Raw genomic sequence first — 24,825 nt, 5'->3', positions numbered from 1 at the left:
TATAATCAGATAAAGTCCTTTCAATCCATGTATCCATCTAACATGGATCTTTAAGTTAATACCTAATAGATAATTAGATGTTTCAATAATACCAAATTCTATAGAAGTTGCTTAATACTTAAAAAAATAAAACCTAATGGAGAAAATAAAATGTTAAAATTGCTGGGATAGTAATCATACATAGCTTCACAGGAGGTGGAAGAGAACCCTGAGCTCCAGATGAGGAACTCAGGACCCTCAATATCTTGATTGCAGCCTATAAGACCCTGAGCAGAGAACTCATCTAGGCTGTGCTTTGATTTCTGACCTACAGAAAGAGTGAGACAACAAATAAGTGCCAGGTTAAGCCACTAAGTTTGTTGTAATTTATTATGCAGATAAAAATACTAATGCAGACCACCAGTCACATTACCTGGAATACATTGTATATATAGGTTGAACCATATGAAATTTCTGATATTTAACTATTTGTTTCACACAGAACAATGGCAATTTCATAGAATTCAGTGAATTCATAAGCTGATTAGTTAATTCTTTGCGGTTGTAGGATTGAGGTTCTCAGCAGCTAAAGGACACCTGCTGTTGCCTGTCATTCTCCATAGGTAGTTCATATGGATTAGCAGGAGAATCTCTGACTTCTTCCATATCCAACCTCCAAATCTTCTTTTATTGGACTTACTGATTAGGTCAGACTCACCCAAGGTAATCTCCCTGTTGCTTAACCAAGAGTCAACTGACTAGTCATTTGACTTTAATTGTCAGGTTTTTTGTTTGTTTGTTTGTTTGTTTTTTTGTGCTGTACACGGGCCTCTCATTGTTGTGGCCTCTCCCGTTGTGGAGCACAGGCTCTGGACGTGCAGGCTCAGCGGCCATGGCTCATGGGCCCAGTCACTCCACGGCACGTGGGATCCTCCTGGACCGGGACGCGAACCCGTGTCCCCTGCATCGACAGGCGGACTCTAAACCACTGCGCCACCAGGGAAGCCCCTAATTGTCAGTTTTAATTAAATCAGCAAAATCTCTTTACATTTGCTATAATCTATTGGTTAGAATCAAGTCATACATCTCACCCACACTCAAGAGGAGGGATTAAACAAAGCTGTGTGTCATTTTAAATTACTCTCATTTATGAACTGGTGAGTTTGTTAATAAGACGTGGGTAAGAAAATAGTCTGTAATCTATTATCCAGAAAAGTGAAATCTCTCAATCTCTCTGTCCCTCTCTGTCTCTGTTTCTCTCTTTCTCTCTCTTCATTGTCTAGTTTATATTCCAAGCAGCAGATAATTCTAATTGTAAATAATTATCATTCATTACCCATTAACTATTCACTATGATTTAGTCTGTATCAACTGTGTTGTTGAGATATGTTACTTTCACCAATATACCTTCTCCTAAATGTCTGAGGCTACTGACTTATATCTAGAGAAATTTTGTCTATTGACATGATTATGGGGCTTTGCATTTTGTTCAAATTGCTTTGGTGTTCTTGTTCTCTTAATTTATTTATTCATTCAAGAATACTTTTTAAGAACTGATTATATGCCAAGGGAGGAGATGAATAAAGGTGTACAGGTTCAAAAGTAAAGCTTATAAACTAGTGAGGCTGACCAACATTAGACAAATAATTACACACAAGTAGATAAATTGTGACTTGGACAATAGCTACTACAAAAGAAAAAAAAAAACATGGTTTTAAATATATTTGGATAACCTGACCAAGTCAGGTAAGTCTGCCATATTTCCCTGAGCTAGGGATATTTGAAGTAGGTCTGAAAAATGAGAAGGAGGAATAGGTTAAGCAGAGAGAAAATAACATTCCACACACAGGGCATTGCATGTACTAAAGCCTTGTGGTGGAAGGGAACATGAAAAGCTTCAGGTTTTAGAAAAGCCCTGTTTAGATGAAGTGTAAAGACTGGTACAGGATGAGGCTGGTGGAGAAGTTAGAGACTGGTTCATACTAGGTATATTAAATTATATTATCCTTCTAAGAGCAGTAGTAGATCATTAAAGAGTTATAAGCAGGGGAAGTAGTATGATGGGATAGAGTTTTAGATGGGGCAGTGGAAATAAAATAGAGGACATTCAGGGTAGCTCTGCTTAGAACAGTTAAGAGGTTATTTAAGGCTGAAAGTTAGATGTGGCAGCAGATAGAAGTAGGATAGAAGCAATGAGATGGACAAAGGTGTACAGATTTAAGAGATGTTTACCAGGCAATATTGATAGACTTTGGTTCTGGGTTGGATGTCTGCCAACTAACCATCCCAGTATACCTGGAACTGATGGAGTTAGTGAGATACTAGATTAGATGAAGGACTTTCCATGCTAAAATCATGAAACTCCCTGTCAAACTGATATGAGTTAGTTGGTCACCATAAGAGAGAAAGTGAAGGACAACATTTCAGTCTTGAAAGTGAGTCTATCCATTTTGGCAGATGAAATAATCTCCAGAATCTAACTCCCATTGTTGGAAAAAATGGACACTGAGTGATTTCCTGAGTTAAATTGATAAACATCTTCCAAGCCTATAACTTCTCAGGCTTTTACTGTTCAACCATTTAGTATTCTTTTATATGTAACTACTGTTTATTCATTTAGTTCTTCAATATATTTTTAAATTTTTATTTGTTTTTTTTTGTGTGTGTGGTACGCGGGCCTCTCACTGTTGTGGCCTCTCCCGTTGCAGAGCACAGGCTCTGGACGCACAGGCTCAATGGCCATGGCTCACGGGCCCAGCCGCTCCACGGCAAGTGTGATCTTCCCGGACCAGGGCACAAACCCGTATCCCCTGCATTGGCAGGCGGACTCTCAACCACTGCACCACCAGGGAAGCCCTATTTCTTCAATATTTTATGGATGCACTAAACCCATGGAACTGACATTCTAGTTGGTGTTGGGAAGAGAAAATAGACATACAGATAAGTAGTTTTTCAGAATACAATAAGAATTATGGAAAAAGATTTCCCATGATGAGGGTTTCCAAGAGTGGTAACAGTTGGGAAGTGTCCTGTAATTTTAGTGCTTTCAAGAAATGCCTAGCTGAGAAGGTAACATTGGAGCAAAGATCTGAAGCAGGTAAGGGATTATGTTAGTCTACTACATGGGGAGGGGCATTCAATTAGAGAAGTAAACAATGCAAATTCCTGAGGCAAGAATATACCTGGAAAGTTTGTGGTACTACAAAGAAGGCCCAAAGTGTGGCTACAGCAGGGGTCAAAGGAAAATTCACTGGACCTGAAGGGGATAATTGAGGTGATGTGTGTTGAGACTGTGCAGTTAATTCTTGATGAACTGTTTGATGGAGGAGAACAGAAATACACACTAATCTTGATGTTTTCTTTTTAGTAGCACCATCACTGCTTGTCTAAATTTGCTCTATATCTTATTCTTGAAAATATGATGATTTCTTTTGCCTTTTCAGCTTTGTTCTAAAAACTTATTTAATCTCTAAGATGAGTCATCTCTTCTCTTTCTCTTTTTCTGTGTGTGTGTGGGGTGGGGGGTGGTGTTTAAAATGGTAGAAAGAGGACAAATGTTTACTGAGAACTTCTACAGGCAAGACACTATACTAGGCATTTTTCATGAATTTTAATTATTATTAGATTATCACAATGCTAGGGATGAATCTCCTGGTAGTCAAACAGTACATAATGACATACCGATACATACTTTGCACAGCTGTTTCAAATTTATATCTGACTTTGAAATCCATGATGTTGAAATGTTTGAGGGAGGAATCAGTGAATAGGGAGAGCTAACTTCATACATATAACTGTATATTTATATTAATACACAATAATACTATATATAGGTCTAAACATGCATGCATTCCTAAAATGTATATAAGGTGAGATATAAACCAAAGGCATTGTCAGATTAAAATGAAATTTGGTAGAAAAGTCTTCCAGATGAATCCATAACAAGTAATAAAGTAAATAATAAAAGTTGTTAATCAGGAAACTTAAAAAAAAAAAAAAAACGAGAAAAGAAGGTTCTTTTTACAATACCAGTGGTCTGAAATAAAGGAGGTTCTGAGGATGGGAATGAGGGGGATTAAGAAAATGGTGGTGGAGGGCATCCTAACCAATTAACTCTGAAAGGCAGAGTGTAGTTTCAGGAATCGTTAGGGTAGTAGAGATGCCCAAGAGGGGTGTAGAAGGAGGGCTATGGGAAGGAAAGGGGAAGAAACAGAGATGTTTAAAATGCCACAGAACAAGTCACTGAAACTGACTACACTCGGCTCCAGAATGGCTTCACCACAGAGTGAAATAATGAAAGTTTGCTTGAGCTCTGTTCATTGGAATATTCTGAACATTATGTCCTTCCTAAGTGGATGCCAGGTGCCATTGTCAATTCTAGCTGAGAACTGCATCTGGATTTGACTTGATTTGCCCTTATCTGTCACCATTTTGGGACAGTAAGTACTACCAAACCTTTGTGACTTGTTAGCCTTTTAGTTGGGATTCTAAAACACCATGGGGGAATGATCCTTCACCTCTACATGTAGCACACCAAGAGGTAGGGAGTTTATTTATCACCTGTGTATTTGCTGAGATTCTGACAAGAAGCTTTTCAGAAAATCAAAATGGAAGGAATGCAGAACTGTGATGGCAGGGAATGCTCTGATATGCATACAGAGAGGGTACTTTCCAGGATTGTTTAAAGAAAATGAAACTATCTTCCTCCAGTGTTCCTGAGACTATGGTGGGGATTGTGGCTTCAAAGAACAATGATCACAGCTCCATGGTTACCATGATGCAGAAAACAGAGAGCCTGAAAAGAAAGGAACTACCTTTCTGTGAGAAAAAACCAAAAAATCCTGGCCAACAAAGGTTAACACTGGAACTGTATTTTAAATGATATGAAGCAATCTGTTCCAGTGGAAGTCTTTATAAATAGAACAGCATTTAATATGTTAATTTATATTTTAAATTAAATTTTTATAAATCTATATATTAATATATTATAAATTAACACTTTTAAATTAAAATATGTTAATATGCTAATATTCTCTATAGGAGAGTAGAGGTGTGGTTCTGCATAAGGTACACTACAAATTAGTTGACTATTGTAGGTTTTTTCCATGGCCAGTTTAGATTAATTTATTGATAATTATTCATAACAAATACTTATTGATAACAAATTAATGTGTATGATAAGCCACTTTTGCTCATTGCATTGGCTTTGTTTATGGTTCTCAGTTTCCTACAATGTACATTTCCTCAGCATGGACTTATAGCTTAACCCATTTTTCTAAGCTTCTAAAACCCCCAGCTACACCTATCCACTTTATTCTAGCATCCCTGGTTACTTATGATTAGCTCTTTAGTATATTCACATTTGTATCTTGGTAGCATGAACTATTCATTTTCTATTTCATGATATTTTTTCATCTTCTATCATCTCCCCTATTTATACTTTGGGTCCCAAATTCCAGGTTATCTCCCTGGAGAAGGTCCCTAAGTCCCCACTGTCTGTAGGTTTGTATAATCCTCCTCTATATTATTTGTTTTCATTGCATATTTTAGATATCTGCATACCTCTCTTGACAGTGAACTCCAAAGAGATGAAGACTATATTTACTCATCTTCCAATCATGGTATAATTATCACAGTGCATACAGAAAAGCCTGTAACATCCTGAGTATTCTGAAATAGGTGCTTAATTATGTATCAGTATTTAATATGCTTACTGTAAAACTCTTTCAGATGTACTCCTGGATGGCCCACATCATTTGGCTGGTGAGTCATAGATTCCACTGTGGAAGTGTCTTGACTATTTTTAAATTTTTTCTAATCTCACTATCTAAGCCAAGACCCCCATAATTTTTACTTAGAATTTTGAAAAAGCCTCCTAACTAGTTACCATGTCTTCAGGGCATCTTATTTCCAAGATTTTTTACAGAGTAATCATAATTATTATTTTACAATGATCTAGATATATCAGTCTCAAAAAATACCCACCTCCACCACCAACAAACTACTCTGATGTGCCCTCAGCAGATATTCAACCAAGAATGAAGAATGCTGGTGGATGGGGCAGGATGAACTGAAAAGTGAAAATCAGCCTTGCTGACAATCAGTAAGAGTAGGATAGGCATTGATGACAACCAGACTGCAATATTCCCATCAGAAACAATGCTCATACCAGGATGTCAACAAGGCTATGTGAGCACCACAAACATGACAAGACATTCCACTCTTCTGAACAACATGAGTGATTACTGCTCCTTTCCCTCTACAATTTTAGCCCAACTTTGATCTTTCCACCTCAGGGATACATTTATGAAGATACCCAGTCACAAAGTAGCCTCTGCTACTTGACCATGTCTAATTCACTATTGACCCTGACTATGCTAATTCCTCCTTAAACTCACCAAACATAAACATTAAGTCCCATAAAAAAAACCCTTCTTAATCCTCCTACATAGTTATTCCTAGTTTTCCTCTGGGATGTGTTCTCTATTGTTTCAGCACAATTATTAGTACACCTAACTTTGGTGTGTTTTATAGGAGTGCTGCTGGCGGACTCGGCAGGAAACATTAAGAACTTTTCAATCACGAGTTATAATTTACCTCCCCCATCAGAGTATTTCTGTTTCCCACAGGGAAAATCATTGTCAATAATGAGAAATAATATTCTTGGGAGAATGTTACCCATTTTTTTTTTCCAGAGGCAGAAAAGGTGGTAAATCAGTAGATCTATAGAAATGGTAAGCAAGGTATTTAAGACATTTTATCAAAAAATCCACGTTTATATCGTCTGATCATATGTCTTATGATATCTTCACACCAAAAATACACCCTTCCCCCAAACACATCATGCACTTTCTTGTCACTGAGATGCAGTCTCTAGTTTACCAATTCCATTATCAATATTCTTTGTGTTAAATCTCTGTCTAAAACCCAGCCCAACTCTCATTTTTTTCTGGGAAATTGTCTCCAATTCTAACATTCAGAATAAATCACCTTCTCTTCTAGGTTCCCATAACCCTTGAACTTGTATTAAACTTAATTTTGTATATATTCATCTCCCTATCTGGATTATGAGGTCTTTGGGTTTTACAAGTCTACATCTTTTCACTCTTTATAGCCAATACAAGTCTTTGAAAACATAGCTGCTCAATATGTGTATATAATTGATTAGCTTCAGAGGCATTGACCCATATAACAAAATTCTCTAGTGACTTGTTAATAGTCCAGGATTTCAAGTTAGCATTTTAACATAGCAGTTCACTTCTGGTTTAAAAACCAGAGGTGGTAGCTTCTCAAGCCATTGTTGATGGGCAAGTTCAGTGAGGATGCCAAATTATAGATCCAAATATTACTACAAAGCACCAAGTTACAAAGGAAATGAAATTTTCTGGAAGAACATCTCCTATAGGTTGTATGGTGTCCTAATGTACAGTCTTCTCCCACCCAGGGATATTGCTAGGAAAATAGCTATAGTCAGCAAAAAGCAGAGTATCTGCTTTCCTAAGAAAATAAGTAATAATGTTCCTATTCTTTTGTCCCCCACGACTCCTAAAGCTTGAATACTTTAGGTTGAAACACAAAAAATTCATTTTTTTGCCAAATATCATCAAATATCATTGATGCTCTACGGTCCAAAACAATCCATACCTCCTAACTCTAACCTGTGCTGTGACAATTGAGTTGATTAGGTTGTACCTTTCTTTGTTTCATGTTATTTTGAATGATGTACTCTCATTGTGAAGATTGGACTGGGTTGTCCCCCATCTCCTTAGCAGCAAATATACACACATTTCATAAAAGGAATACTTCCTGTAGAGAGTGAATCTTAACCATTTGCTATTTATTTTTGTTGGTTTCACACTGAGTGTGATGTTTTCTTGACCTTGGCTTTCATTGTATTAAGAAGACTAAAACAACCAAACTGACCAAAGTATAGTTACTATCTTTAGAGAATTTTGTCATATCATTTCTGATCTATAAATATATTATTAACGTTTAGAAATTAGACCTAATCATGGTACACAATGCACTTTTTTGTAGTGAATCTATCTTAGATTACTGCCAACATAAAATAGTCTTTTTTAAAAATATCAAATCAGGATTGTTCTGATTAAGAATCATTTCACAAATATGGGATCTCACAGCATGGATACTGAGACCAGAGCTGAAAGCAGTTTCAGCGTACTAGTCTAACAAAGTTGATAATAATATTTTAAAATCATTTTAAAAATAATATTTATAACATTTAGCAGTAAAATTTAACTGTTATAGATTTTACTTCCAAATTTTACCACTTGGGAAATATTACTACTAGGAAATAGATTATCTAGGAAATTCATTACACTTTGGTATCTTCACATTTACAGATGTCTTTTCTTTTTCTTCTTCTATTTTTCTCTCCATTCCTCCTAGAAATCCATGGCTCAGGCATTTGCTTACTTTTCCATTAATAATAACTACAAGTTGAAGGTGATAGCAAAGATTGCATAAGCAAGTGGGTTGATTGAAAGAACAAGGAGTCCTAAGTCACATGTTGATGGAAAAATAAGGATATACAGTGGAAAGATAAAAGATGAGATTGTTAATTATTGTGTAAACACGTGTGATGCTAATAATACTCCAGCTGCCCACAATATGCAGCAGCACTTCTTTTTAGCCTTACATATTTAAGGTTTTTGGAAAAGTATGTAAGTTTTTTCAAGTAAAATTTTTAGAGTAGTTTTAGATTTATGTAAAACTTGCAAAGATAGTACAGAGTTCCCACATACCCCACACCTAGTTTTTCCTATTATTAATATTAGAAATTGGTCACAATTAATAAACCAATGTTGATAAAAGATTATTCACTAAAGTTCATACTTTATTCAGATTTTGCTAGTGTTTACCTTATGGCCTTTTTCTGTTACGGAATCCCATCCAGGATATCACATTACATTTAGTCATCATGATCATGATTTTGATCATGTCTCCTTATGCTTTCCTTCATTGTGACAATTTCTAGGACTTTCCTTGTTTTTGATGACCTTGACAGTTTTTGAGGAATACTGGTCAGATATTTTATAGAATGTTCCTTGTTTGGGATTTGTCTGCCATTGTTTAGGCTGCAGTGTTTTGAGGAGTAAGACCACAAAGATTAAGTGCCCTTTTCATCTTGTAATATAAAGGATACATACTATTAACTTGATTTATTGCTGTTGAGTTAAACTTTATCTCCTGTCTGAGGTAGTTTGTCAGTTTTCTCCATTGTAAAATTATTATTTTATCCCCTTTCAATACTGTACTCTTCGGAAGAAAGTCATTATGTAAAGTCCATACTTAAGGAGTGGGGAGTAATTGAGGAAGCCTCCTTGAGGGCAGAATATCTGCACAAATTATTTAGAATTCTTCTGCCTGAGAGATTTATTATTCTTTCTGATTAATTTATTTTCCTCTTAGAGTTAAATAATCAATCTAGATTCATGGTTATTTATGTTTACTTTGGCTATAATCCAACACTATTTATTCTGTTACTAAAATTGCTCCAGCTTTTATCATTGGGATCTCTTTCCATTGGTTCCTGTATCCCTTTGACATATCTCTATTCTTTTTTTTTTTTTTTTTCTTGAGCACCTCACACTTTTTGGAACTGCAACATGCCATATATTAAGGTTCACTATTTTTTCTGTAAAGTCCTGTGTGTTTTGACAAATACCTTGTGTGTTATGCCCATAATTATGCTATCATACAGAATACTTTCAATGCACTAAAAAGACCCACATGCTTTTCTTGTCAAACTCTTTCTCCTTCCCAAATCCTTGGCAACCACCGATATTTTTGTTGTTTCTATAGTTTTATATTTTCCAGAATGTCATATAAATGGAATCATACAGTAAACAGTCTTTTCAGACTGATTTCTTTAGCTTAGCAATATGCTTTAAGATTCATCCATATTTTTGTGTGGCTTAATACCTCATTTGTTTTTATTGTGAATAATATTCCACTGTATGATATATCAGAGTTTGTTTATTCATTCACTTATTGAAAGGCATTTTGAATAAAACAGCTATAAATATTTGTGTGTAGGATTTTGTATGTGCATAAGTTTTTAAATCAGTTGGGTAAATATGTACGATCACAATTGCTGTATCATGTGGTGAAACTGTCAAACTCTCTCCCAAGGTGACTGTGCTATTTTACATTCTACCAGAAATGAGTGAAAGTCCCTGTTGCTCTGCAACCTTGCAAGTAAGTTTTATTGTCAAGTTTTGGATTTAAGCCATTCCAAAACTTGTATCTCATTATTTTTAATTTGCATTTCCCTAATGACAAAAGATATTGAGCATTTTTTTATATGCTTCTAATCTGTGTATATTCTTTAGTGAAGTGTCTGTTCAGATATTTTGCCCATTTTTTAGATTGGATTGTGTGTTTTCTTATTGTTGAGTTTAAGAGTTCTTTATATATTTTGTTTACAAGTCCTTGTTCAGGTATATATTTTGCTAAAACTTTTTCATAGGTTGTGCTACTTATCTTCTCATTCTCATAACAGTGTTTTTCACAGATGTGAAATTTTAATTTAATGTAATAAATGTAATAAAATACACATTATTAATTATTTTTATTTCATGGATGCTTATGTTGTATTGTATGTAACAACTCATCACCAAACACAAGGACATCTTGATTTTATCTTATGTTTTCTTCTAAAAATTATCATTTTTACATTTATGTCTGTGATCCATTTTCAGTTAATTTTTCTATAATGTGCAAGAGCTGTGTCTGAGTTCTTTTTGTTCTTTCCTTTTATCTTTTTTTTTTGACATATGGACCTCTAATAGTTCCAGCACAAGTTGATGAAAATACTACCCTTTCTTCATTGAATTGCCTTTGCACCTTTGTCAAAAATGATTTGAATATCTTTGTTGGGTTTTAAGTGTCTACTGTTTTATCAATACCACTTTATTATTTTTATAATATGTCTTTAAAGTGAGTAGTGTAACTTCTCCAATTTTGTTATTCTTTTTCAATACTGTGTTTGTTATTCCAAGTCATTTGCTCTTCCATATAATTTTCAGAATCAGTGTGTTGATATCTACAAAATAACTTGCAGGGATTTTGATTGAAATTGCAATTATTTTATAGATCAGGGTGGGAAAAATTGACATCTTAATAATTGAGCCTTCCAACTCATGAACATGGAATATTTCTCTATTTATAGACAATCCTTTATTATTGCTCTCATCAGTGTTTTGTAGTTTTCTGAAAATATATCACACCCAAGTTTTGACAGATTTTTTCTTAAGTATTTCATTTTTGGCATTATTGTAAGTGGTATTTTTAAAATTCTAAATTTCATTTGTTCAATGCTTGTATACAGGAAAGCAATGGACTTTTGTATAGTGTCCTTTATCCTGAAACTTTGCTATACTGACTTATTAACTCAATGAGTATCTTTGTAGATTCTTTGAGGTTTTCTACATATACAATTTTGTTCTTGATGAATAAAGGCAGTTTTATTTCTTCCTTTCAAATCAGTATACATTTTTAGCCCAGGGCTCCCGGTATGATACATGAATACATGTACAACTGATGATAACAACGTGATAAAGGTAATGATCTATCCCTAAAGGTGAGAACTTAAAAGTTATTATCAGAGACAACATTGTGGATTGCTTCACAAACATATCATTAGTGCCCTTAAGGGAACATGGTAGTGTCCTAAGGTTATTCAACACCATAGGATAAATGATATATGTGTATCAGAGCATGAACATTGTCCAAAGTCACATAGAAATAACAAAACAACAACAACAAAATTGGATATTCCATAGAGCTGAATACAAAAATCTATATAGTTTTTAATAATAGAACACAAGACCTAGGGATTTTGCACTTACAAGAATCTGCTTATATTCTGCCTCCAAGACCTCCTGAGAATGTTCCTTTGTGTAGCTCAGAATATTTGTATTTAACAAGATTATCTTATGAAGTTGAAGGCTTTGAAAGCTCAATGAAATTTAGAATCAATTTGCCATCAGAAAAAATTAAATTCACTATGTAGATGATAGATAGACAGCAGGCGGTGGCCAATAAGTTGTTGAATATATTCATTTCTTCTCTCTCTCTCTGTCATTGGCAACTGGGTCACTGACAAAAGACTGATAAAAGAGTCACTTTGAACAACAGCCAGATGTTACTCTAATTGGACGTATTTTAAAAAATATATCATGCTGTATTGTCGTTAATTAAGTACAAAGACTCTACCAATCATGTTACCTCAAGCTCTGTTTGGCCATCAGCCTCTTGTCTCTCTCTTTGGCAATGGTGAGGTGAATACCTTTTCCTTGGGGAAGAGAAATCCATGGTTTGTTGCCTTTGCCAATAACAAAAATGTTGGAGAGCTGGGTGACAAAGCTGCTGCCATTGGCATCTTTGACATGAACCACATCAAAAGAACAAGGATGTCACACTAATTCTTCCCAAGTTAGCACCTCCAGTCACTTTACACAGTGTCAAACTTGATGAAATCAGTAATCTTGCCAGTCTCCAAATCAATCTGAATGATGTCATTCATCTTTCAGAGGGGATCATGGTAGCAGATGATGTGAACATCATGAGTCACCAGATGTGTGATTCCTCTTGTGCCCATAAAGTTCTTTCTAACGTTGTACAACTTGTACTTGGCCTCTCCTCAGGTGCAATATGATGAACAGCAACGTAAACCTTGGTGTCATCGATCAGACCAAAATTCTCTCCAGTCTTGTCAATATTGATGACATCCATAAATCCAGCAACTGTACGTTGTATCATTTCAGACCTTGTCATCAATCTTAATGGACTGCTGCATGAGATCTTCTTTAGTTCATCTCCTGTCAGCATATACTTAGTATGCTCCTTAGGAAACTGATAAGGAGACATTCTGTGTTTGTGGGAACCAGTAAATGGATGAGGAGCAAACACATTGGTCAGTTAACAACTTCTAGTCTACTGAAGCTGATACATGCTTCAGTTGCTTGGAACTGCAAGCCACAGCTGCACTAGGCACAAAAAGAGTCATACTTGTTTGTTTTTTGATAAAAGGACAGCTTTAGCTCTCTTTATTTGCTGGGTGATCAAATTGACTTAAAAATCATAACAGTTTAAGTCCAGTTTTGAGACTAAAGCTGTAATAAAAAATACCTTGGTGATATATACTACTTTATATCTACTTTCAAAAATTGAACTCAACTGAAAGTCTAGTTAAATTATTCCAAAAAAAAAGGAACTTATTGGAAAGATATGGAGAAGACTCACAAAATCAAAGGAATAGCTAAAAATCCATTGGGTCTCAAGGAGGAAAATAACTTGGATCTCACTCAAGATCTAGGTAGCAGAAATTAATGCATCATTTCTTAAGGTCTTCAACTCTGAGAAGAATCAATTTCATCCATTTTTTCCCTTCATTCCTGAGTTGTTTAGGTAAAGATTCAAACTGTCAGTGAAGAGAGGACAATAGACCCTCTGTATCTATGTGTTCCTCAAATTCAACCAACTACGAATCAAAAGTATTCGGAAAAATATTTCAAAAAAGTCCCAAAAAGCAAACTTGAATTTGCTGTGTACCAGCAATTATTTGCATAGAATTTACATTGTATTAAGTATTATAAGTAATCTAGAAATGATTTAAAGGGTACGTACAGGAAGACATGCATAGGTTATATGCAAATACTGTGCTGTTTTATATAAGGGGCTTAAGCATCTATGGGTATTGGTATCTGACAATTCCCTGCACCAAATTATGACTAATTAGATTTTATGAGTGTGAAAAAAATAGATTATTTAATAAAAGGACTGAAATTATGGGGCTTCTCTGTTATAGCAGTCAGCTTTCTTTTAATTAATATAAATGCACACAACGTAGGGCTGTTATGGGACTTACATGAAATAATGCATACAAAAAGCTTAAAAGAGTTCTCAACACGTACAAAGACCTGCATAACTATTAACTGCTATGACTAAGTAATCTGTGTTTAGCTGAACAGGAGGGAAGCAAATCATATTTAATTATTTCCCAAAAGACTATTAGAATTCATTTGTCTGAGTAAATTTTTATCTGACTAAATTTTTTTTAAATTTTGTATTTTATTTAGGGTCAGTGCTTAAATTTACAGGTATCTGCTACAAGTTAAAATGTTGAAGTATCAAAGAGAACAGAGGGCTTCCCTGGTGGTGCAGTGGTTGAGAGTCCGCCTGCCGATGTGGGGGACATGGTTTCGTGCCCCGGTCTGGGAGGATCCCACATGTCGCAGAGTGGCTGGGTCCGTGAGCCATGGCCGGTGAGCTTGTGCGTCCGGAGCCTGTGCTCCACAACGGGAGAGGTCACAACAGTGAGAGGCCTGCGTACAGCAAAAAAAAAAAAAAAAAAGAGAAAGAAACAGAGTATTATTGTATTATTTTGTTTTGCAAATATATCCAAGCATTATATTTCAGCTTTAAAAATTGGTGTTTCCAAAGGCTCTTTTAGGCCTATCTTATTTTTTTTCTATATATTTATCTAACTAAAATATCCAGGTAGAGATTGGTAATGTAGCTATTAAGGGAATGTGTGTGAAAATTAAAAATAAGTCATGGCCTTTTGCCCTTTAAACTCATAAAATAAGTACTGAATTTTAAAAAGGATGAAACAAAAATGAACTAAATGTATCTCAAATCAACAATTTCAATATTTTCTGGAGCAGCTTGCTAAGAAAAACTAAAAGCCAATTTTTTCTGTCAAGCAGTCATAGGTAATTCCAGGTTATTTGCCTACAATCTGTGGAAATATTTAATTGCCTTTATTCTTCATCATTTAATTTTAGAGCATTGGAGAGAAAGATGCCTGGTCAGAGTGCTGGCTTGGGTTGAATGATCCATTTTCATACCCATACAAGAAAGTAGACTCCAAAGTGGCAAGCACTATACCAAGGTGAACAGATCTAAATTCCTAATCAAATTTCCATGTCTGAGAAATATGTTTAATTTCTTTAAAAGCAAGCTTGACCTTGATGTAATTCTGCCTAAGGTGTAGGATTTGGAGTAAAACATAATCTCAATCTTGTCTCACTTGTATGGATTTGGTAGTTTGATGATCTCAAAGACCTTGTAAGTGGTCCCTAAGCATGAACTTTAAGTATTTAATTAGAGCAATGTGTGGCCATAATCCTAACCTGGAAAATCCTAATACAAAAGTTTATAAACTATGTAACCAAAATTATGATATTTATAATTTTCTATGCTTACAAGATTCCTTGTACTAGCAAAATTAGGTTACCTCTCACATGTCATTCTACTTGAATCTGCAAATGTCTTGAGAACAGGTTTGTGTTTTGTTCATTAATCTATTACCAGCAAATATCCAAAACTTGGAATGAAATGTTTATCCAACTCAATATTTATTTGTAATGAGATAAAGACAATAACCTTTTTCATAGCAATTTCCTTGAATGCAGAGATTGAAAGTGAAGCTCTTTATGAAAAATATATTTATTCTTTGTTAGAAAGAAGTCAATACTACCTGACTAAGGTAGACCTGGAAATGAAGGATCTTGCTTGTCAACACTGTTTACTTCTCCATATTGTCTTTCTGCCTAAAATTAAAAGGACTATTTAAAAAATTACTGAACTGTTTCTAGTTATTTGTAGTAAGTTACTGATGCTATAAATCTAGTGACTTTGATGCAAGCAAGAGTTCCCAAATCCTAACATGTACTTAATCTAGATAAAAAAAACAAAAACTTTTTTACATCTTTTAGTAAATTCATAGTCTTTTTACACAGGGCAGAATTATAGCCTTAATGTACTTTATGAGGTGAGGTTCACCTAGAACATGATTTTAAAGTCTCTAAGGATACTGTGTTCTCTGCAAGGTCACAGTGACATGGACAAAGCAGCCTGAGTGACTAATGGAGACGAATGACTAATCCATTGTGCCTCTGTACAGATTCCTTAATGCAGACTGCTGGATTTGACACTGGAACTAAAAACAAGACCAGTTTCTGATTAGACACAACTAAAATGTTTGTTTTGTGTCAGGTACAAACCATCACCCCCGATCCTCCACCTAGCTCTGCTTTCTTAGAACTAGGTGAGGCTTAGTTTTTGTGTTTATAAAGCTTATAATAAAAATTTAAGCCTTGCATCCCAATTTTCTTGATAACTAAACAAACAAGCCAACAGGAAATTTTATACTCAAAATTATTGGAGCTCTCTTCTAACCATTTGATTACGTTCATTCTAAAGAAAATATTTTAAAAGTTAGTCTTCATTCTCAATACAAATTTGCAATCGAATGATGGGTGACATTTATATTTATGTATTCATGTTGTATGTATTAAATGAGTCAGTTCTCTCAACTTGCAATTTAAGCAAATGGTAAGAACCTCTTCATGGACTACATCTTGGATTTTTGGGGTGGACGAGTATTTCTTGACTATCTTCCAAGCCTGATCTCTATCCCATCCTTTCACATAGGATTTCAGATATTTGTCTTCACGTAGTATGGAGTTCTGAAATCTGGACCCCAATTTTCAGCTTGAAATTACTAAAATTTGCTATATTCTCTTTGCTTTTGTCTGATTTTACATTTCCACCCTTTTATGTATACGAAAGTGCAGATGTGATCAAATCATACATACAATTTATTATTATTATTATTATTATTATTTGCAGTATGCGGGCCTCTCACTGCTGTGGCCTCTCCCGTTGCAGAGCACAGGCTCCGGACACACAGGCTCAGTGGCCATGGCTCATGGGCCCAGCCGCTCCGCGGCATGTGGGATCTTCCCGGACCGAGGCACGAACCCGTGTCCCCTGAATTAGCAGGCGGACTCTCAACCAGTGCGCCACCAGGGAAGCCCCATATATTTTTTAATGGCGTATTTTTTTGCTAATCTTTCTTCCTCCTCCCTCTCCTCCACCTCTCCCAGTTCCCAGAGCCCATGTTAACAATCTAGAAACTAGCCTTCTGTCTTTTTTCTCATGCTCAGATAATCGTTTTAGTCATATATATGTGTATGCATTATGTATGTGATATACACGCATACAAATATGCATACAGATATAGGATTTTGATCACTATTTTTACTAGAATAATATGATATACATATTTTGTATTTGTCTTTCGCCACTCAATAGTACTTTAAAGAAACCTTTCCAAGTTAACTGTTACACAGTGCAATACCAAAGACAGAGGAGTAGTGAGAAGAATCTTGACTGATGGGGAAAAGTGTATTATCAATGATATTAGTAGAATTACCAGCATACAGTAATACTAAAAAACAGAGTGTCTTCTAGTTGGGTATATTTATTACAATGAACCTCCTACTAATCACTTTCACCGAGGTGAGTTGTTCCCACCACCTCTGGTCCCTTTCTACTGAGGACACTGCGGTAGGTATTGCACTAATACTGAAGAGATAGCACTAATTCTTTATCTTCAACAGCTGCAAAATACTCCAGAGTATGAATGTCTCATAATCTATTGAATTATTTTCTTATTGAAGGGCATTCACTTTTTTCTTTCTTTTTACAATTGTTACTTCACTACTCTATATTCCTGTGTTCCAATGCTCCAGTGATTTTTGTCTGTCAAAAAAAGTCCCAGGTAGAATTACTTGTCCAAAATATATGTATTTTTTTAGCATCTTTATTAGAGTATAACTGCTTTACAATGGTGTGTTAGTTTCTGCTTTATAACAAAGTGAATCAGCTACACATATACATATATCCCCATATCTCCTCCCTCTTGTGTCTCCCTCCCACCCTCCTTATCCCACCCTGCTAGGTGGTCACAAAGCACCAAGCTGATCTCCCTGTTCTATGTGGCTGCTTCCCACTAGCTATCTATTTTACATTTGGTAGTGTATATATGTCCATGCCACTCTCTCACTTCATCCCAGTTTACACTTCCGCCTCCCTTTGTCTTCAAGTACATTCTCTATGTCTGTGTCTTTATTCCTGTTCTGCCCCTAGCTTCTTCAAACCATTTTTTCTTTTTATTAGATTCCAAATATATGTGTTAGCATATGTTATTTGTTTTTCTCTTTCTGACTTACTTCACTCAGTATGACAGACTCTAGGTCCATCCACCTCACTACAAATAACTCAGTTTTGTTTCTTTTTATGGCTGAGTAATATTCCATTGTATATACATGCCACATCTTCTTTATCCATTCATCTGTCAATGGACACTTAGGCTGCTTCCATGTCCTGGCTATCGTAAATAGAGCTGCAATGAACATTGTGGTACATGACTCTTTTTGAATTATGGTTTTCTCAGGGTATATGCCCAGTAGTGGGATTGCTGGGTCATATGGTAGTTCTATTTTTAGTTTTTTAAGAAACCTCTATACTGTTCTCCATAGAGGCTGTATCAATTTACTTTCCCACCAATTGTGCAAGAGGGTTCCCTTTTCTGCACGCCCTCTCCAGCATTTATGGTTTCTAGATTTTTTGATGATGGCCACTCTGACTGGTGTGAGGTGATACCTCGTTGTAGTTTTGATTTGCATTTCTCTAGTGATTAGTGATGTTGAGCATTCTTTCATGTGTTTTTTGGCAGTCTGTATATATTCTTTGGAGAAATGTCTATTTAGCACTTCTGCCCATTTTTGGATTGAGTTGTTTGTTTTTTTGATATTGAGCTGCATGTGCTGCTTGTAAATTTTAGAGATTAAGCCTTTGTCAGTTGCTTCATTGGCAAATATTTTCTCCCATTCTGAGAGTTTTCTTTTATTCTTGTTTATGGTTTCCTTTGTTGTGCAAAAGCTTTTAAGTTTCTTTAGGCCCCATTTGTTTATTTTTGTTTCTATTTCCATTTCCCTAGGAGATGGGTCAAAAAGGATCTTGCTGTGATTTATGTCATAGAGTGTTCTGCCTATGTTTTACTCTAAGAGTTCTATAGTGTCTGGCCTTACGTTTAGGTCTTTAATCTGTTTTAAGTTTATTTTTGTGTATGGTGTTAGGGAGTGTTCTAATTTCATTCTTTTACATGTAGCTGTCCAGTTTTCCCAGTACCACTTATTGAAGAAGCTGTCTTTTCTCCATTGTATATTCTTGCCTCCTTTATCAAAAATAAAGTGACCATATGTGTGTGGGTTTATCTCTGGGTTTTCTATCCTGTTCCACTGATCTATATTTCAAGAGATATTTCAAGAATATTCTGGGAAGATCTCTAACAGTTCCAATTCCAACACAATATGTATTTTTCCTTTATTATTTCTTTGTTTAAATTACTGTGATGGTATAAAAACTTTATTTTATTACAATTCACATTTTCTGGTGAGGGTGAGGCTGTGAGTGAGGTAACACTCCCTAAAATCTTGTAAAAATCTTCACTTTCCAACTGCATTAGATGGGAATGAATTTAGCTGTATATAAGAGAGAGTCAACTACAATTACTTAACCAGATAGAAGTTTTATTATTTACAAATAATAAGAGGTTAAGTAGGAAATTTGTACATTTGTAGAGCTCCTTCAAAAGTCATTCAAAACCTAGTTCTGTCTGGTTTCCAGTTTCCCTTTTCTCAGCATATGGCATCTGTCTTCACAGTCAGAGGATGGCTCCAGAACCTATAGGCATAGGGACTTGATCTCAAGAAAGAGGAAGTGGAACATGAACAGGAGAATAAATAAAATAAGTACATAAACAAACCAACCAACAAACAAATGAATAAAATACTCTTCAATCCTACTCTAGCTTCCCCCCACCATTTTTTTTCTAAAATCAGGGCATTAAAGGCTGTATCAAAGCTTTTAACTGATGAGAAGTATGCCAAATGATTATCAAGGTTTACAAGGGAGCTGGGAAGGAGATTCTCTAAGCTGAACACTTTGTTACTGTGAACAATGATAGAATGGGAAAATGGGCCATTGGTCGTTAATCATCAATCTGTCATACTTAACTTTCCCTCATTATAATATGTGTGTGTGTGTGTGTGTGTGTGTGTGTGTGTGAATACATAACTCTGAATTTGGGCAGTGGTCACAAACACTTACTAATTTCTGGATATATAGGCTGACACATCTCTCTAACATCTGGAGGTGTTTGTTACATCTTATTTTCAGTTTTGGACATCTATGCAGAAGCTAGGGAAATAGAGTTCTCATTCCACATCATATTAAACACTGTTGCTGCCATTAAATAGTTGAAAAAGAAAGAAATTAACATTCTTGAAGTTACTACCTTTCCTCGAGAGGCTTGAAAAAGCTGGCCTAAATATATACCAATGCAGGGAATTTTCCTGATGTTTTTTCAAGTAATATGGCATCCTAGTCCTGGCTTTATAAATGTTTTAAATTTTTATTGAGGTATAATTACATTCATTAAAATGCAGAGATATTAAATTCAATATGTTTTGACAATTCTATAACCAACACCCAAGATAAGAAGTAGAATATTTGCAGCTCTTCAGAAAGTTCCCTCCTGTCCCTTTCCAGTCATTTTTACAATTTCTACTGAGTAAATCACTGTTACAATTTTCACATATTACAGAATAGTTTATGCGTGTTGGAGAATTTCATGTTAATGCAATGATACGTAATGTACTCTCTTGTGTCTACTTTCTTATGTTCAGTAGGCCCAGGTCTCATTCTTTATTGTTGTTGAGTACTATTTCATTATAAGACTGTATCACAATTTGTCCTCTTGTTGAGGGACATTTGGACTATTGCCAGTTATTGACAACTATGCATAAAGTTGTTACGAACATTTTAAATATTTTCTTCTGTGAAGTGTCATTTTAAGCTTTTTGCTCATTTTCTTAGTTTAGTTAGTTCATCTTTTTATTGTTGATTTTGATTCTGTATATAAGTCTTTTACACACACACACACGTGTGTGTGTTTTCTTTGTATTTATCCTGCTTTGAATATGCTGTATTTATTTATTTGTATTTTTGGATTGGTGTCTTTCATCAATTTTTTAAAATTTTTCAGCCATTTCCCCTATTTTATATCTCCTTTTCTCTGGGACCCCATTTATATGACACATTTAAATCATTCATTGTTGTTTCACAGGTCTTAGTCACTTTAGCTTTGTTCCATGGACCTAATATTGTGTATCAAACAATCCCAAATTTAGTGGAGTAAAAAATAAGCATTTATTGTTATTATCTCATGCACTTGACATTGACTGGGCTCAGCTAGTTAGTTCTCACCAAGCATCTCTCATGTGATTTGACAATGGCTTTAGCTAGAGTCATCTCAAAATCTTTCTCACTCATGTGCCTGCCCATTGAAGCTTGTTGTCAGCTGATACTTCAGTGGAGATTGGCAACCAGAACACATGTCATTTTCATTTGGCCTGAGCTTCCTCACAGCATAGCTGCTGGATTCCAAGACTGTGTATCCCTGGAAACTGTAGCAAAAGTTCCACGGTCTTTTTGCATCTACTCTTACAAGTCACAAAATGTCACTTCAATCACATTCTGTTTATCAAGGAGATCACAAAGTTTCCTCTTGATGGGAGAGTGCCAAAAAAATTTGTGATCATGTTCTGAAATCACTCATTTTTTCTTCGGTTTTGGTTGGATATTTTCTATTAACCTGACTTCAAAGTCACTGATCTTTTCCTATGTCATGCCCAATCTGCTGTCAAGCCCATCTAATGTATACTTTATTTTGTGTTTTCCCTTTCTACAATTTCCATTTGATTTTCTTATCTTTCCAGCAATGCTGTTTATCTTTCCTAATATATTATTTAATATTTCTATGATAGTTATTTAGTTCCCATCTGATAATTCCAACATGTGAGTAATCTTTGGATCTGCTTGTGTTGACTGTTTCCTTCCTTGACCTTACGTCACAATTTCTTGTTTCTTTTACTATTTTATTGCATGCCAAAACTTTTACTTCCAAAGATCACCCTTTTTCTTCAATCAGACCAATAGACCAAGGAGACCATTATTTGATTTGGATGAGGAATTTGTCACACCTTTAGTTTGCTTGAAGTCATCACTAGATTCAAATGTTGTGGGCAAGGTCAGGATCCACCCTTCAGCAAAACTTGGGGTATGAATATTGATAATATCCCAGAGAGCTCTGTGTGTTTTATAGGCAGGAAACCTGTTGTTCGGCCATTGGAGTGTTCTCTTTCTTCTCCAATATTCCACCCTAATATTTTTCTTCAAGCTCTAATAAGGAAACTACCTTATAATCTGAGAATGTTTACAATTCCTCAGAGATGTTTTTCTCAGCTCTCCTATACTATTTTCTAGTCTTTGGGAGATGAAATTCAGAGTGCCTCAAATTGATTTCTCTCAACAATCTTTTCTGGCTTTTAATTTTAGGTAGTTGAGGGTCTGGAGTACCTCAAATGGGTTCCTCTCATCACTATATCTCTCTCCTTCATTTCCATTCAGCAAAGAGTTGCCCAGCATTTGGGGGAGATCTCATGCACCTAAGGGGAGTTTGTTTCATTTGTCTTGCTTTACCACCAATGTCTGACATACAGGACCTAACAATTCTTGAATATCCATATGGAGGAATTAGAGCAACAGGGAGTGCTGGGTTCTTTAAAATTCTAATTTGGCACACACTTCCAGAAGCATCCATTAATAGGTTGTTAACAATTAAAATTTTGGCTATTTTATTCTTTTTCTTGTCAGTGATGAATTCTTCCCTCTCTCATGAATAAGGATAGCTGTGAGTCTCTTCTCTCTTATGAGAGGCTTATCATTTAAAAATGTTTTTAAAATTTATTTAGGTTTTATTGCACCCTTTACTCTGTCACAGATTTGCACAAATCTGTGAGTTTGAAGCTTATCTACATTGTTATGGTTTTTCAGATGGAAGTGGGAGTCTCTTACAATTTCTGTATTCTAACTGGATATCTAGCTTTGTAAATGAAAGTCATTCTTTTTGTTATTGTAGGTTTCCATGATGTGGTTGAAGATTACATTTTTCTGGTTTCCTTTTTCACCTTTAAAAATTCTGTTATAAAAATCTACTTTCACATACCACCTTCCCACACTACACAGGTAGGTTTGCAACTTCATTTGAATGGTGTAGTGCTGCTTTGCTTGTCTGGCAAGATTTCTTTAGGGAGCATCTCTTAGATACTTGTGAATTAGTCATTTTTCTTTAACTGTAGATCTGCCCCCATTAAAAAAAAGTTGTATTTTTTTCTTTGAATTTTGAAAACATTAGTGTGTATGGAATCTCACACATAATTAGATACTGAAAAAAGTAAACCCTGGTGAAAATAATTCTCTTTATGACTTGCCTTTGAGTCAGTAATCCCAAAAATTGATTCCATTCAACTAAATGTGCTGACACTTCGTGGTCTGTAACACAAGCCAGGAGGAATGATGTCCTAGAAAATGTGAATTAGAAAACATAAAGAAGTAAAATTTCTATATTATCTAACAAATATAAGCCTTGGAATTGGCAGGAAAGAAGCAATCAAAATGACCAAAAATTCTGTTTTCATAAAAATGACTTTTGTTTTACAGTTTTTATTTCGTTTTTACAAAAAAAAAAAAGTCATCTTAGAGAAGATAACATTTAAGAACTCCAGCTCCCACTGAACATTTCCAGTGGGAAATATGTAGGAAAAATAGGTATAGTTACTTTAATCTGCTTTATGTTTTTAGATAATCATACAATATTGAACAAACTATGTAAGTTCTTGGAAGCTTAGTTTCTTCATATTTGAAATTAGATATGTAAAAACAAGGCTTTATTTGAAATTCATGGACTCAGACAGTTTGGAAGACTAGGATAAAAAGTTTGTATTTGTCTAGGAAGAGAGGATTGATAGCTTTTAACAAATGTTCAAATATGCCACAGCTGAAAAATGTTTCAGAAATACTCTCAGTATATTTGAAACAGTAAATGAAATTTTTTTACCATTGGGCTTCTTGGTATATTTTAACTGGTTTTAATAGAGAAAACATACTTAATCTGTGTTACTGCCTTCAAAGAGTTAATATTTATTGGAGATTTGCCATGTCCTAGTCACTGTACTGAACACTCTACTTATGTAATCTCATGCAGTCTTCATAGTAGGATAAAGTAGGAGTTAATACCATCCTCATCCAATGAATAAGGAATTCACGGACCAGAGAATTCATGTTACTTTCTATGGTCATGTGGTTTATATATTGTAGCCTAAGAATCTGAGGCCAAGTCTTTCACCAAAGGAACTTTTTATGATCCTTGTACCTAAAGTGTCTGAGGAGGATATGCTACAACAATAATGCCTTGCTGGACTAGAGGGGCTGGACAAAATCAAAAGTGATCATAGATTTATAAATAATTTATTGAAAATATAAAATACTAGATAGGATTCTAATATCATTTAGAGTCCAGGAAAACCAGGTTAGTTCAAGAAATAGTCCATGTCACTGATTCTGCCTTAATCCATTATCCTTCCTTCTGCAAGGTCTTTTCAAAAATTTCTCCCAGGGAGGCAAAAATTCTAATTATCCACAGCTCTTTATAAGGAAAATCCTAGACATGATTCTGCAGGGTGCTATAAGTGGGAACAGGAGTTCCTTCATGCAACAAAAGAAGACATGATTATCTCTAGGAGAATAGAGATGGAGTAAGAATAAGCCACCTGATACACAGCTTGGATACTCATAGAAGACTTATAATGGATAGTATGGGATAGGAAGTGAGTGGAGATGCATGCATTATTATCAGGAGAGGCACCTAGGTATTACAAATTGATGTAGTAAAGTCCTTTTGAAAAGCAATTTGGCAACGTATCTGAAAAGCTATAAAAACCTTTATACCTTTTGACCCAGTAATATCTCTCTGGAGAACTTATCCTAACGAAATAATTCAAAAGAAGAACACAACTATATGCATAAAAGTATTAATTACAGCATTAACTCTACCAGTGGAAAAAA

At 35.1% G+C, this 24,825-nt stretch overlaps 1 pseudogene across 1 annotated transcript in view; it reads right to left on the bottom strand.

Moving 5' to 3' along the window:
* Window positions 1-12,873, bottom strand: part of LOC308621338 (small ribosomal subunit protein eS4-like) — a 31,116-nt pseudogene extending 18,243 nt beyond the window's left edge. Inside the window, exon 1 of the transcript in view lies at window positions 12,232-12,873. The product of the transcript in view is annotated as a small ribosomal subunit protein eS4-like (transcript). The remainder of the gene's footprint in view (window positions 1-12,231) is intronic.
* Between the last annotated feature and the right edge of the window lie 11,952 nt (window positions 12,874-24,825).

This window comes from Mesoplodon bidens (genome assembly GCF_964165515.1).
Source record: "Mesoplodon bidens genome assembly, chromosome: 8".
Classification (NCBI taxonomy): Eukaryota; Metazoa; Chordata; class Mammalia; order Artiodactyla; family Ziphiidae; genus Mesoplodon; species Mesoplodon bidens.
The sequence above is the reverse complement of the archived record's forward strand: the minus strand, read 5'-3'. Positions and strand labels throughout refer to the sequence as shown.